Below are 14,811 nucleotides of genomic sequence, written 5' to 3'. Positions count from 1 at the left end.
GCAGCTAGTACAGTCATTTACCACATCAACAATGTATAGAATGTATTTCTGATTAATTTAATGTTATCTTCATTTAAAAAAAAACAGTGCTTTACTTTCAAAAATAAGGGCATTTCTAAGTGACCCCAAACTTTTGAACGGTAGTTTAAGGGGCATGTGGAAGAGTGTGATGGCATACAAGGGCGTATAAAGGAGTCTGATTGCATCTATGGGGCATCTGGATGGTCTAATTGCATATAAGGACATGTTAAAAAGGGAGGCAGGGGGAGGGGGCATCAAGCTGAGACTTTGCCCCGGGTGATAGAAGCATATCTTCATCCCTGGGTTTAGAGCCACTGATTACAAAATAATACTAAGGCGGAGATGATGGTGCAGGTAAGCAAAGAAAGAGGGCCCTGCTTACGAGAGCTTATACTCTGTAGGGTAGGAGTTGTTGAGCAGAAGTGACACAGAATAGTGAGTCAATTTGCTGGGGGCAAAAATGGTGTGTTAAGAGAGTACAAAATTATTATTCATCACTAATAAGGACAGAGATGGCCTAAGGTCTAGGCCTCCTCCAATGTGTGGAAAATGCACTGCTTTGTGATCAGCATTGTAATTTCTAACCCTTCATCTTACTTACTCACAATGACACTGTCACTAAATGTTACTCTGGCCCAGGGCCAGCTCCAGGGGTTGGAGCACCCTGTGCCGGCCCTTAGTAATGCGCCCTTACATTGCAACAAAATTTTGGGGGGTGGCCTAATTACCATAGGCTACGCCCCCTATGTGACGTTATTTGGAGGCGTGAATCCACGGCACGCCTCCAAATAACGTCAGGCTGGGGGTAAAGCCCAGCACTCAGTCACTGCCTGGGCTTCCCCCAGCCCTCTCCCGTCAGTGAATGGGGCATTCATTCACACTCCGGGGGTCCGTCACCGCTGCACAGCTGCAGCGGTGGGGGTCCCCAACCTCCCGATTTGACCACCTGTGGGCCACTTCGGCCTGTGGGTGGAACAGCGGGATATTACTGTCCCGCTGAAATCGGGATGCTGGGGAGAGGGCGGCCCTGTGCGACCGCACTGGTCGAACACCCCTAGAGCCATCCCTGCCCTGGCCGCCCTCACCCTCCATGTAATTTTAATTGCTAACAAAGATAAATTGACATCACTGTTATATTGCCTCCTGCTATAAGTTAAAGTAGCATAATGCTGATGTGAGAGACTAAAGGTGGGTACACACTAGGACAACGGATCACCTTTTGGCCAGAGAACCCAAAAACACATTTGAATCCATACATTTTTGGGCGGAGGAGGCATGGAGCAGGCAATCGGAATATTTCCAGATGACAATGTTTGGGGTAAGGATTTTAGTTTCTCTGATTAATAATAAAGGCCGTTATTGAGAAAGGGCCATAGCATGGAAGGTATAGGTGTACACAGGCTCACAACAAGGTGATAAGACACCTTCCGCTTCCCTGGACAAACTGTAAACTAAACCACCCTCTACCGGGGACAAACATTAACATCCTGTGACATAAACCACCATTCCCTCACCCCCTGGGACATACTCTTCCACTATTTAATCACTATAATCCACACATTTTTCACTACATATTAATAACATAACGTGCCCATGTTTCCACTCTGGGTGTATATCTTGTAAATGTCCAGTTTAAGCCAGTTGTCTGTTTTATCAATCTGACGATAGTCAGCTTGGAAATACATGTCTTCCACCCCTGGGACACACACCACCATTCCCCCACCCCCAGGGACATGCACTACCATTCACCCTCATAGGCAAACGCAGGGGAGGTTTCCGTCTGCCTGGAAACCCCCCTCCCCAGCCCACACCATGACCACAATAGAAATAGTAATGTAATAGAATTTTACTAGCACTGCATGTTCTTCACAGTATCACAAATGAAATAATTAGCACCACCTGTGGATATTTTAACATGTATCAGTCAGTAATAAATAACCTGTGCACCAAATAGGAGATCTGGAAAACATGCTCTGTTAGAGATGCACTGCTATAGAGCCCAATATGTACATATATGTCCAGGGCAGTGCTAGGTTCTTCTGGTGCTCCTCCAGACTCCTGGACTTGCTCCAATACTCTGGAATGGAGCCCACATCTAAAATAAATACATTCAGCTCAGGCAGGATGGGCCTACTGCCGCATCTAATGGCTTACTGTGATCACTGGTCCTGTATATGCTGGAATTATGACACACGATACACATTGTATGACGCATATTAAAGCTGGTTAAGTGCTAATTCTACCCTCTTCATGGACTGGCCACACTCTAAAATCAAGCATTTGGAAACCCCTCTCTAGAAATCCTGCGTTTGCCACTGACCCTCCTCTCCCCCCCCCCACCAGACATACCACGGATGTGCAGTAAAGGTAGGCAGAGCCTCCCCTGTCATACTCCCTCCCCTATCATACTCCCTGCCATGCTCCAGAGTTTTGACATACAAACTGTGTTTTTATACATGTGTGCCTCCCCAGCCATTGACCTCACCACACGTCACTGAGACATACACTACTCACCTGTCCTGGGCAACGGTCACTGATGTTGTCTCCTCCCTGCTGTTGCCAGCTCCCAGGTTAGAGGCAATTTAATTTTTGATCCAAGATGGCCAATGTGAAACTGCTTTTTGGATGCAGCAGTTTTACATTATCTTGGATAGAAAAAGAGTGGCTACCTCTTCCCTGGGAGCTGGCATCAGTAGGGAGGAGACACTTTAGGTTTGGGTTGAGGCTGCCTAAGGGCACGCTATGGTGAAGGGGATGTGGGTGTCTGAAGTGCCCACCCTGAGGTGAACAGGTCAGGCCTGGCATGTACGTAGTAGGTAATCCTTTCTATGCAGGCAACACTTTGGGATGAGGGACACATTTCATTGAGTGTTTCTACAGGTTTCGAGGTTGGCTGAGTGAGCTTTTTAAAAAATCCTTTGTAAATGTTGTAAATCAAGGTTATCAAATATGCAGAAAATTTGAGCCTGCTTCAGACCTGGACGCTAAGCCGCGATCGCTCGCGGGCAAAAGGGGCCGGGTATGCAAATTCCGTGATCGCACTGTGTGGCGTAAGGACGCCCTCTATGCCTTGGAAAGCGATGGCAGTGAGCGAACGCAGTGTTTCCTTTCTCAACACACGTCATCTCCAGGAAGTGTATGAATAATCGGTAACATCGAGAGCCATCGGAGCTGAACGCAGCGCTTGAGGTAGCCCCTACCCCACCGCAAGCACTGCGATCAGTGCAGACTGAAATACAACCAGGTGACGTGCACAATGACGCCTCCATGCTAATGATGCACGCCCTTTAAATGCCATTTGACGCCCAGGCACGCCTGCGTTTGCACCACCACTCCCCCGTTCACAAGCACCTTCCCCTGTTACCACCCACAAACGGCACTCAAGGTAGCTCTCAGTCTTTGTGCTATGAGCGCACAATTCCCAATCGCAGTGACTGGCTCGCGCACGCACATTGCGATGCATATGCATGCGCACAATGCGAACCATCGGCAACTACGAGCGAACGCTTCTTAGCGTCCGTGTCTGAATCAGGCCCTTTGTGCTTTAGCAGATCGCTCATCATTATTATTATTGTCCTTTATTTCTATGGCGCCACAAGTACATAAACAGTTGAGCAGAACAAGAGAACAGTGGCTTACAGTACAAGACAACACAGGACAAGTACATTATATGTAAACATTGCTACAACAGATGTCATAACACTCAAATAAGTAGTACGGTGGCAGAAGTCAATAGTTAGGTGCTGAAGGTAATAGTAAAGGAAGGAAAAGCACATAGGGGAAGAGAGCCCTGCTCGTGAGAGCTAACATTCTAAACATCCAAACCACTAGTGAGTAATTGCCGAGGCCCGACGGTTCTTAGGTGGAGTTTGTTGGTTCCGATGTAAGTGCACTGGCCTGGGTTAAAGTAGATGGGCCAGGTGATCTACACAGCAGTATATCTTGTATATGTCCAATGGAGCAGGCTATATTTGGGGACAGTTTTATGACTGCAGTGCACCCATTAAGGTATAAACTGCAGTGGTCATTTGATCTAGGGTGGCATCAAAGTGGGCTAAATATTGATAAATGTATCTTGTCTGTGTTTTGTGGCTGCATGTGCTTGATAATGGACCCCATGTAAGCTGTTTGTTGAACCCTGTATTGCTTTTGTAGTGTGCAGACCTCCTGTATTGCTGCCGCCATATCAGGAGCAGTGCAGCTTGAGCAGGCCAGGTAAGCGGAGTAGCAGACTGTTGCTAATGTAGCCTTTCTAGTTGTACAAGCTGCACATACTTCTTCTCTACAAAATATAGAATGGCTCCTGTTCTGTCCTCACTATTTCCCTTTGGTCTATATATAATTAACATGTAAAACCATACATATAACTGCGCTGCTATAACCTACAGAAAACCCAACAATTTATTCCATATACAGGCATTTCATAAATAACTTATTTAATGATACATTCATGATACATAGAAACCAGAGGCTGAAACGATATAGCAATATAGGCTTGTGTGTTAAATTAGTTAATTTTGTCAGCATTTATATATTATGTAAAAATGTTCTCATGGATCGATCCTCAATACATAAAGGTTATTAGGCTATTTAGTCATTTGTACCATTGATTCTTATTTGTAATCAATAGTAAACGGTACCGTCTATTAATAGTCCTGAACACTTATAACTATATTGCCAGTTAGTTCTTATCTGTATCCTTTTATGTAGCAGTTTCCTTCCACAGTGATCTACAGATAAAGAGTTGTACTGGGTAGTTGTCGGGGATCTTGATAGATGACAGCCCCAGCTGCCCCAGCCATTTGCCAGTGGCTGCTGCGATCACCGTTGCAGCCTTCACAGTCATATTGGAGAGGTCTTTGGTTCTAATTACCGGAGGGTTACTGTGTATTGTAGCTTATCCATCCGGACCGTCAGGACACTCTCTGCAGCGCTGTGTTTCAGAGTCAATAGCTCCAGCACTGGTTAGCTGTCAGATACTTGGACCAGATGCTATGGCCAAGTGTTGGGCGCACTGGTGTGTTTACAGAACAATGTTTTCTCTCAGGTATAAAGTAGACAGCTGGTCTAATACCATGTATTTAGTAATAGTTATGGTCTGGATTCAGCGGACGTTAAGGGCAGTAACGCATTTCACTCACTGTGGACTTTTTTTTTTTAGACAGACAGCATAACCACTTCTACTCTTCAACAAATCCAATTGTGAAAATTGGAAGAATGGTGTGATTGTAGCAATATTTATTTATTACCAGTTATCTATACAACGCATACATATTCCACAGTGCTTTACAGACAATATTTGGCCATTCACATCAGTCCCTTGCCCAGTGGAGCTTACAATCTATATATCCTATCACATGCACACACACATACCTACACACTAGGGTTTATTTGTAGGGAGCCATTTAACCTACCTGTATATTTTTGGCGTGTGGGAGGAAACCGGAGTACCCGGAGGAAACCCACGCAAGCACAGGGAGAGTATACAAACTCCACACAGTTAGGGCTGTTGTGGGAAGAATATGGTAAAACATAAACATAGAAATATAGAATATGATTATATAACATGCACTGATGTAATGCAAACATCTATACATAGTATAAAATAAAGTTCCTGGTAGGCATCTGTCTGTTTGTTAGAGTTAATCTCGAGAACCACTGGATGGATTTTGATGCAGTTTTTACTATTCTATAGATCATTTGTGGAGGAAAGTTTAGGTGTATGACATATTAATGTATAACAGAAGGGAACCAAGCTGTGACGATTTTAGTGAAGCAAGTCTATGAAAAACAGACGTCCGATCACTGTCTTGGTTAAAGATATATCACAACGATGGACTTTATTTTATACCATATAGAGATTGATACATATTATCTGGTTTCTCCAAATAAACTGATGTAAGTCCTGTTTACTAATACAAAATTTCAGGGCTTCTTTTTACTGTTCCTATTTCATTCATATGAAAAACGATTCTATAATTTCAGACAAGTCCAATTCCCGGTAAGAGGCTGCTTTGGCGTGACAATAAATACAGCACCGGGACAGACACTTAACAAGGCTGGAGTTGACCTATGTGGAGACTCTTTTTCTCATCCAAAGATCTAAATGTTTTCATGTTGACATCAGGAGGAAAAATAATTAATGTCGTCTACAAGGCAATCTTATAATAACTTGGTTAAAAAAAGTCTATTGCCGTAAATTCAAAATTGCTCCCATGTGAAGCCGGGACGGGTCGCTAGTAAAAGATAACTGATATAATGATGGCAGATTTAAGCCAGATTCCCATAGTCATTACCATTGATGCTATGATGAGGGTAGGTTTGTTTGCTGATTCCAGGCCTAATTCAGATATGTACGCGAACACGTTGGTTTATGTACTGTACATCTTGCACTGTGCAGATCTTGTTCTGCAAGATCGGTCACAGTGCCCCCAACGCAGCAGGTGATTGACATCAGCACATAACGTGAGCATTACACAATATTTGATGTCTCTCTTGCAATGAAAAACATGAAAGGTTATGCAAAGACATTCAACAAATAAATCATTAAGAATTCAAATATTTTCCAGTCCACATTCCTGCAAGAAAGGCTCTGAGCATGAAAAATCAGACTTTTGGTCAACATTTCACTGGATAAATAAACTGTACTAGCTACTAAAGCATTCTCTATCAGATCTGTGAGGAAGCAGTGTTTAGCAGCAATGTTATGGGCCCCTCTGAACTAGGTCAATTCAAATTATTGTACACTTACTCCCAGAAGTAAGAAAAGCAACTGCAGGTATTCTTCCACTTCCTATCTTTGCAGTTGAGTACACCTGATGCGTTCATGCCTCTTGGATGCTCGTCTTTTATTTCAGGATCTATAGTAGACTTCCACTCTTTCCAATAATAACTTGGCTTAGGATCATGGAGTGTCTGAGGTAGACAGCAAACAAGTCCAGCAATCTCCACACTAAACTTTCTCAGAGGTTGCTTCTCATGGAACTCCTGTTCCTTGAATGAATGTTTACATTTCTATGTTTACTTTCTGATGCGCTTTCAGCTGCAGGCATATCCAGCAATACAGGTCTCTGTGGCTGTACAATACTTCTGTTAACACTAACTGAAGTAGTCTCATGCAACACAACATCCTGTGATGGTATGAATTTCTTTTTGTTAGGGTCCCATAGGTGGTAACCTTTGCTTTGAATACAGTATTCCAGCATGATGCACTCAGTGGACTTCATTGATAATCACTGATATTTGGCTTTTTACCAGTTCACACTTCCAACCGTGTCATTTCCTTGACTGCCACTGTAGGTGATCAATTCTTGAGATAAACACCGCTTCAGCCCAATATTTATTGTTAAAATTTGAATACTAAAAGAATTGCTTGAGTTCTCTTAGCTATTGTTCTATTTGCTCTTTCACTGACACCAATTTGTTCTGGTGTATAGACAGTAGTTAGCTGATGCTGTGAGCCATTTTTATTCAGATACTTAGTTTCTATACTCATATTCTCCACCTTTGTCAGGTCTTAGAACTTCAGCTTCTGGCCTGTTTGGTTTTCAACTATATTCTTGTACACTTTGATCTTACTTGTTATTTAATTTATGCTTCTAAGGAAATAAACATATGTCATCCTTGTGGCATCGTTGATGAGTGTCATGGAGTAACTATTGACACTCATGGATTCAACCTCCATTAGTCCACACATGCCAGTATGCACTAACTCCAATGGCACTTGTGCTCTGGATGTGAACTTAGGAAAGGTGCAACATGTTTGCTTGTCCTTCACACAGCTCTCACATTCTGGTCTTACAGGATTGTCCATTAACATCCCAGTCACTGTACCAATCTAACTCTTTGGAACATTGTAATAGCCTAGGTGTCCTAGTTGTCTGTGCCACAGAACTATTGATTGGTTGGATTCCTCAGCGACCATTGCACGGCACAACACAGTGTCTAAGGTATATAGTAGTTGGTACCAGGTTGCTGCAGCAATAACAATCCCTCTTTGGTTGTTGGACTCTGTAACCTGTCCTATCAAGAACATTTATGGCAATTAGATTTGTTCCTAGGTTAGACACAAATAATAAGTCCTCCACTTCAGTGACAACTTGCTTGCAGCTCACTTTTAAGCATGTGTAACTGCCCTGACTTTAGTTGCATTTAGGAACTTGACTCCTATACCTCGAACTTTGACTGACTCACATTGCTTTAATGCCATGAACCAACTTTCATTACAGCTGAAATGCCTTGTGCCTTCTGAATCCATGTACCAGCAGTCCTTATGATACAACATTAAAGGTTGACTCATTCCCACTCTGACACATAAGTGATGAGGGGCCACTTGATACATTTCATCTGCATTTTGAGGTCTTATGTCCCAACTTCTGACACTTGAAATATCTGATCTCAGGCTTTTTGGGCTTTCAACTTTTAGACAATAAGACAGAATTCTAGTATTTATTTCTGTAGAAATGCGCTCTTGAAACTGCAATTATTTAGCATTACAGTCTCTGCAGTCATCTTCATAGTACTTGACTAATGTTTTAGTACTAGGAAAAAGTTATACTCTTCCGTAAGATTTTGCAACCTCTTCATCAGCTATAATGATGCCAACTGAAGTCAATTGCTGAGAGATGGATAACATTCTGTCTATGTATTCGTACATGTTCTTACATGCACCAAGCTTTGATGTGTGCCTCAAGTTAATTGTTCTCATTAAGCCTTTATCTTCATAAGCCATTTGCTGAGTTAACAACATATCATATACTGTAGATTTTCAGTGGATAATAGAATAAACTTGTGATTCACAGCTAGACCAATTGTCCCCATATAGTAGCTCTATCTACATCTTTAGGTTTTGGATTATTACCAGGATTTCTAGTGATCTTCCATAACTTCTCCCGATTTAACTGCATCTTCCATGTAACATTGCTTTCAGCATCTGCCAGCTTCTCAAAACTAATTGCTGATCCCTGCACTGTACACATGGGTGTGACCTCACATGAAGAAGGGGCGTGGCTGAGCTAGTGGTAGCTCTGGCCATAGCTTCAGTATTCACCCACCACAGACCATTAGATAATATCCCTTCATATAAGAAATACACACAGAGGAGGTAAGTTTCAAAGTGTAAAATGGATTTATGCAAGTGCACCGAGATTTACACCAAATAAGATGGGTTTGTGGTACAAGACGGAGGGGCTTGTGGACGAGAGTAGTTCACATTGGCCAAAGAAAACTTTGAGCCCTTGTAGATGTCAGAAGATGCTTTTGAGAGCAGAGTGTAGAATTGCTCCATGAAATGAGCTGGGTAGACCATATAGAGTGTAGACACACAGAGGCAAAACCAAAGCCATTTCTGGTGTGATTTCAGAGTGTGTTCCAAAAGCTTCACACCCAGTACATAAGAAGTAGTTATGTGCTTTTGCTCATTATTACAATTATGTAAACATTTACCAGGTCATCAACTTTCAGGTACAAATGTTTGAACAGAAAAACAGGAGGATTAAGTCCGAAACATTCAAATTTGTGAAAAGTACACAAAGATCCATCATCACTTTGACTGACTTTAAAAGATACAGAACAAGAATGCAGGAGCACACATGACAGACAATAATATTAGTATAAGATTTATTTTTCTCTTAAGCATTTGAAGCTTCCTTTTCTGTGGACTTGTACCCCACCCACTTATTAATAGGTGTTTCAAAGGAGATCAGCTTTCAGCTAGGTCTTTATATCATTATCTATGACATTTAGGCAGATGCAACTAAGAGAGCAGTGTATGTATACCCTGTTATAGAAAATAATTGTTAGAGTAGATAACCACCTTGTCGCAGTAAATGGACACAAATATATATATATGTGTGTGTGCAATTTACACTGGCGTATCTATAATGGGTACAATGTGTGTGGTGCACACGGGCCCCTAGGTCCAGGGGGTCCACGCACCACACACCTTGCACCCATATAAACATACTTATGGCTCCATCGGCCCATCGCTGGCTGCAGAAATCACTGGAAAAATGGCCACTGCGGCCATATTCTGGTGATTTGTGCATACGCAGCAGAGATGTCCCAGGAATATGGCGTGGGCGCCATGTTCCCGGAGACCTATGCATACGCAGTAGACTCTGCCAGAATGTAATGCACCGCCGGACTAATATGTCTTACTGTAGCTTGTCTTTAGTGTATGCATGCCTGTTTTCCCAGAATGACCAAAAGACTCCCAAATTCTCTGGAGTTATGCCACACTCCGGGAGAGTGGAACAGCTCCTCAGTGAAGTGAGAAATCCGGGGGCTACATGATGCGATTCTTGGTGAATTGTGTCCTTATTGCCCCTCCCCCTGTGGCAGCAGATCATGGCATTTCACGGAGGGGGCAGGTCTGCTATGATGTGATTCCTGCAGCCATGAGCCCCACCCCTCCCCACCTCCCAGGATCTCCTTGGATCTTGAATGCTAACAAGTATAGTTGAGTTCGGGGTGTGGTGCCCCCTGGGGTTGGTGTGGCTGAGCTGCTCTGGGGTGGTACCTTTCACCTATGTATCACCTATTAACATGCAGTTTTTGCTTTATTCTTATTAACACTTACTAACACTTTAGTCTTTTACTGGTGTGCTTCCCTGGGGTGACTGGCCTTTGCCGGCTTTTTGGGGTTTTGCACTCCAGACTTTGACCAAATAATAGGGACCTCCAGTATCAGAGAAGCAGTGATGTGGCCTGGAAGCTTGGCCATATTTTTGCAAATATATGCAACTGAGGTCTCTGAATTATCTACCACCATGCAGTTTTTCCAATTGTATTGCTGATTTCATTCTGAGTGCTGGGGGAATACTTTTTGCTGTTTCTTGTATAGAATAACCCCTCCCTTACAGGCACCTAAGTGATATTACTGAAGTGATTGAGCAGCTACCAGTATGTATTGCTGTACTGAGAGACATAGATGGGACCAGCATTTGGAGGGCATACTGGTTCTTGTAGGGCCATTAGGAGGACTTAGGGGTGACTCCAAGGTAAGATGGCTCTCAATTCAGGTATATTTGTATGTGCCATTATCATGTGGCTTTATATTGGGCAATTATATGACCCAAATTGGATACAGTTATCAGTGATATTACTGAAGTGATTGAGCAGCTACCAACATGTATTAGTGTCTAAAGTGTCCAATATTTAAAATCTGTGAAGACATTGTTATACACAATGTAAACAAAAGTGACTGGACACTGACAACAAATTGATCAACAGGATTTTATTGATGTCAGTACTTTGTAGGTCCACCACGTGCAGAGATTACTGCAGACACTCTTCTTGGCAAACTGTCCACAAGTTCCTGGACAACAGCAGGCGGTGTGTTTTGCCATTCTGCCTTATGTACAGTGATCAATTGTGACACTTAAGAAGGTCGAGTCAGCCAAGAACCACCTGTTGCTCCAATTCATCCAAGAGGTTCTCAATGGGGTTATGATCTGGACTCTGAGCTGGCCAGTCCATCCGGGTTACTGAAATTTCTGTTTACCAGTCCAGCGTCACCCTGGAAACATGACAGGTAGCATTGTCACCCTGATAAAAACATTTGTTGTTTCCGTAGAACTGCCACAATGTAGGGAGCACAGAGTTATTGACAACATCTCTATACTTCTCAGAGTAAATGTGACCATGCATTACAACTAGTGGACCCATGCCAAACCAGCTGAAACAGGTGGTGTCCAGTCACTTTTGTCTACATAGTGTATGTGTTATAATAATAATAATAATATATATATATATATATATATATATATATAGCTCTGAATGTATTGTACACCAGTGAAAGGCAACCTGATACATTTCAGGTGTCACATTTACATCTTCATCATCTTCAAAAGGGCCATGCACTGATCTCAGTAATAAGTTAACATAATTCATTTAATCAAAGAAATATACAATTATCTATAACGATATACAGTACAAGCAGGCTTTTTAATGTAATAAAAACAAGTGTAACGAGCTATACAAAGCAAATCTGACAATAACACTGTAAGGAGTTGAGGGCCACAGACAAAAGGATCAGAGGGCCACCTGTTACCAATTGCTGCCCTACAATGCAAACTTTTGGACCGTCATTCGTTAACTTTTAGTTTAATAATAACCAAGGGCCTGATTCAGCAGAGGATCGAATTGCAAAGCCGCACACAAGTGGCTCTGCAATTCTGTCCTGCAAAAAATGCAACTGCACAGGAGGTGTCTGACACCTCCTTGCTGCAGTGGCGGAACTAGAGAGTGGTGGACCCAGGTGCAAGAATATGCTTTGGGGTCCCCTATGCAGTGCCCCGAGTAGTGATCCCCCTATGCAGTGCCCCCAGTAGTGCCCCTTATACAGTGCCCCCAGAAGTGGTCCCCCCTACGCAGTGCCCCCAGTAGTAGTGCCCCTATGCATTGCCTCCAGTAGTAGTCCCCCCTATGCATTGCCCCCACTAGTAGTCTCCCCTATACAGTGCCCAAGTAGTGGCCACCCCCTCTATACAGTGCCCCCAGTAGCGGCCCCCCCATACAGTGCCCCCAGTACCAGCCCCCCCTATACAGTGCCCCTAGTAGCAGCCACCCCCCTATACAGTGCCCCCAGTAGTGCCCCCCTATGTAGTGCCAGTATCAGTGCCCATGCCACTTACACACACACAAAAAACCCCCAAAACACACAACTTACCTGAATCCCCGCACTTGCCGCGACTGGCACTGTCCACTCCTCCGCTCTGCACTATGGGAGAGACATCATGACATCTCTCCCATCACCCACTGCGGGGGGAGCCGGAAGGCGGAGCTCATGAGTGAGCTGCAGCCGGCTACCTCCGTGGACTCAGCAGCCAATGAGAGCCTGTCTGACTCTCATTGGCTGCTATAACAAACACAGCGCTGCCGCTGGCTGCGGTGTATTTGTTACTGTGTTAGGCGGACCACTCTCACTGCGGTCTGCACAACACTTAAATACTGTGGGCCCCGGGGGACACTGGTAGTGGGTGCAGCGGCGCTGTTGGATGCAGTCGGCTATGGGCCAACGGCTGCACCGCCACTAGTTCCGCCATTGCCTTGCTGCATTTGTGATCCCAGCGCTGAGACCAAGACTGGGATCGGTCACTCTGTTTGCCCCTTTGGTAAGGCTACAGTAGCTGAAGCTTACCGCAGCCTGGCCAGGTCCTGTCAGCCTGTGAGGCCAGAAAGTCTGTGCCCATGGTTGCTGATCCTGGCCTTGCCACTCCCAGAAAACGGGGGTGACATGCCCCTGTTTCCGGGAACGCAGGCCATCCACGCCCCCACACCGCCACGCAAATGCCTCTTCCTGTCAGAAGCATACTGGGGGCCTGCATGCGATTTTGCAGGACCCATTCTGCACATGATAATCGGGAATCTGCGATCAGCAAAGCACTAGCTAGCACAGCTGTATCAGGCACAAAGACAATAGTTCCCAGATATTAGTTACAGATTGATGTTCACTATTTTTGTTTTATGTCTAGACCATTTTGAATAGTATCTAGTAACAAACAAAATAAGTAAACATAATATATGGGTAATTAATCCTTGGAAAATCAAGCACTTTAATTTAGTCCTATGACTCCTATCTTTCTATGGTAAATATTCATTGAGACTGATATATAACTGGAGACTGAGATAGTATCCACATTCACCAATATGGATGATTTTGGTGTTATTTGAATATTTTTCTCATTAAGGCCCTCATTCAGAGCCACTCGTTAACAGCAGTACGCTCGTTGCGTTCCGATGTTGAATAACCGCGCATGCGTCGGTGTAACACTGCGCATGTGCGTACTGCAGATTGCGAGTTTTTTGGGACTCGTTCCTAAAATAGCGTACAGGAAGTGACATGTCAAATGTGATTGACAGAACAGGGCGTTTTAGGGTGTTGACGAGGGTGGAGATGGAAAAACGCAGGCGTGGCGAGGCGTTTTTGGGGCGTACATACATTAGCAGATGCGAGCGTAAAATGTGTACGGACCGACTCCTACGTCACTGGATGATCCTCTTTCCCTTCCAAATGCTCGCACAGCTTAGGGTCTGGATTACTCGACCACATTGGCGATGGCCTTCTCCTCCGTCCCTGGACTCCATGATGTTGTTGCGATTAATCGCGGGCGGGCAGAAAAGCAATTAGTGTTGGATTGAGAACCGGCTTGGTATGTGTTTTGAAATCAGTTTTTTGGGATAGCACAAAACGTACGCAGGTGGAACTCAGAGCTGCTAATGTCAGGATGACACAGTCAATTTGCGTACATTTGGGGGGGTTTATTTGGGCAGCAATTTGTTGGTTAGGGCCTATTGTAACAATAATTTCATCATGTTTTCAGTTTCGCACCATTTTATTTGTGCCTCTTGAATTTGCCGAATTATATGAAATTTTAAACGTTCCTTAAAGAGCCCTTTTTTTTTTTTTTTTTGGCCAAGTTTTTGCCTTTTGGCCCAGGATTAAATGTAACCCATTTGTACAATAATTTCACAATCCAATGTCATTGTTTAATTTCCAATTTATTGCTCAAACAAAAAAACTTATTTTAAAATTTTTGGGGACATCTTTTTTGCCCAAAGATATGTTCCCAAATCAAACAAATTGTCCCAACATAACTGTTGACATAAACATACATCAGAAAAATAAAAACATTTCACAAGAAAGGAGAGGGAAGTTTTGACCCGAAAGGAATATGAGCCAAGCACAGAAGGATTGTGGGAAAAGTCACCATTGCTGTCACCGTTTTTTCACCCGTTTGGATGGGGGAGGGAGGGCGCCAGACCGGGTCCGGGATGTCATCGGGCTGG

The sequence above is a fragment of the Taudactylus pleione genome, unplaced genomic scaffold (genome assembly GCF_031769625.1).
Source record: "Taudactylus pleione unplaced genomic scaffold, aTauple2 ptg000142l, whole genome shotgun sequence".
Taxonomy (NCBI): Eukaryota; Metazoa; Chordata; class Amphibia; order Anura; family Myobatrachidae; genus Taudactylus; species Taudactylus pleione.
Note: the sequence above shows the minus strand (reverse complement) of the source record.